The sequence below is a fragment of the Austrofundulus limnaeus genome, unplaced genomic scaffold, assembly GCF_001266775.1.
Source record: "Austrofundulus limnaeus strain Quisiro unplaced genomic scaffold, Austrofundulus_limnaeus-1.0 Scaffold737, whole genome shotgun sequence".
In the NCBI taxonomy this organism is placed as follows: domain Eukaryota; kingdom Metazoa; phylum Chordata; class Actinopteri; order Cyprinodontiformes; family Rivulidae; genus Austrofundulus; species Austrofundulus limnaeus.
Window position 1 is genome coordinate 190365 of NW_013953139.1, and position 2153 is coordinate 192517.

Sequence of the window (2153 nt, forward strand, 5' to 3'; positions counted from 1 at the left end):
TGTGTGTGTGTGTGTGTGTGTGTGTGTGTGTGTGTGTGTGTGTGTGTTTGTGTGTCTATACCACTACCAAAAGATCTCATGAACCAGTGCAAGAATAGAAACTCTTGCAGTTCTCCATAAATGTACATCTACAACTGGCAGCTTTTGGAGTCATCCTCAGTTCAAGATGACTGCCACAACTAATCGACGTTTGCAAACACATGAATGATTATACGTCAGTAGACTGCATGAACTGACTTCACCTACTGTGTACTTGGTGTGGTAGTAGCTGTGGGTCATCCTTATTAGATTCTGAGTTTTAATTCATGCATTTGTTCAACGAATGCTTGGCGATTACTTTTATCATGTGTCCGCTCTGCATGATTTGTGACTGTGTTATTCTTTCGTTGTTTCAAAGGTCACATCAGGGATCATCCAGTGCAGCACACCACCCACCTGTCAGGTGTGTGGGAGGATTAGACCCAGAATGCAGATGTATTCTCAAGGAGCTTAAAGAAATAAAACTTTTTTACATAAAAAAACAAAAAGCTGACAAGGCAGCAAAACAAAACTTAGTAAAATGTCAGATCATAGGATAGTACAAAGAGCCTGGGTAAAACAAACCTGATGAGACATGAAGCCAATAACACACTGCTGAGGTGGTGACGGCAGGAGACTTGGTTGATGAGGTACTGAAGACAGCTGAACAGATTACAGATTGGGAACAGGTGAGAGAGGCAGACTAACCGAGAACAGGGGAGAGATGACACAGGGAACACCGGAGGGAAAAAACTGATCAGCTGAAACCATTGACTGATTGAACAAAGAAACTAATACAACAAAGATAAACTTATAAGAACACAAGAAACAAAACTCAAAACACAAGAACCTCAGAACACAGAATGAGACCATAATGACCATGAAGAGAATAAATCCAAAGACTGACTCAAAGAACTTCAGGTAAGTGATCAGAACATACACTGACATCATCGTATCAAGTTCTCTTTAAAATACAGTCACAAATAGCTTCAGTCACATTTGATCCAATTTTCTTTTCAGTACTACTGTAAATGTGCTGCAAATCTGAATTATTAGATTGCAGGTTTGACGCATTTCTATAGTGTTGCAATGATTCGCTGATACAATAATGTCTGCCGTGGCAGAGTGGTTAGGGGAGTCGTCCTGGAACTGGAAGGTCACCGGTTTCATCCCTCATTCCAGTTGTCTCAGTTGTTGTGTCCTTGGGCAAGACACTTCACCCCTAATGCCGCTGATGTATCCTTTCAGTGTATGAATGTGATTGGCACTGACTAGTCTCCATAGATGATTGTACTTGTACATGTTAGCTTCGTAGGAGATCTAATAAAATGCTGTGTAAATAGGTAAATGAGGACACCGATTGTAGTGTGAAGCACTTTGAGTGTCCTGGTTGGATAGAAAGGTGCTAATTCAAGTACAGTCCATTTACTATTTATAATAAATGAAGACAATTATAACRAGATATAACTCAAAACCAAACGTCGGTGATGTCCCCCGTCGCCATTCAGTAATGACCAACTGTTAGCAGTTTTGTTGGAATCATCACAGGCCTTCATTATTTAAATAAGCTCACAAGGTGAATAGACAAATGGACTAATAATAAGGACAGGTCTCCAGTCCATCACAGGGCCACAGAGAGACAAATGAGACAACCATTCAATGCACAATTTAGAGTTACCAATTAAACTAACGGTCATGTTTTTGGTCTGTGGGAGGAAGTTGGAGTGCCCGGTGAGAACCCACACAAGCATGGAGAGAACACGCAAACTCTACCCAGAAAGGTCCCCACCGTCTGCAACTGAGTCCTCACCATCTGCAACTGAGTCCTCACCTTCTGCAGCTGAGTCCTCACCATCTGCAGCTCAGTCCTCACCGTCAGCAACTGAGTCCTCACCGTCTGCAACTGAGTCCTCACCATCTGCAACTGAGTCCTCACTGTCTGCAGCTGAGTCCTCGCCGTCTGCAGCTGAGTCCTCGCCGTCTGCAACTGAGTCCTCACCGTCTGCAACTGAGTCCTCACCATCTGCAACTGAGTCCTCACCGTCTGCAACTGAGTCCTCACCGTCTGCAACTGAGTCCTCACCGTCTGCAGCTGAGTCCTCACCGTCTGCAGCTGAGTCCTCACCGTCTGCAGC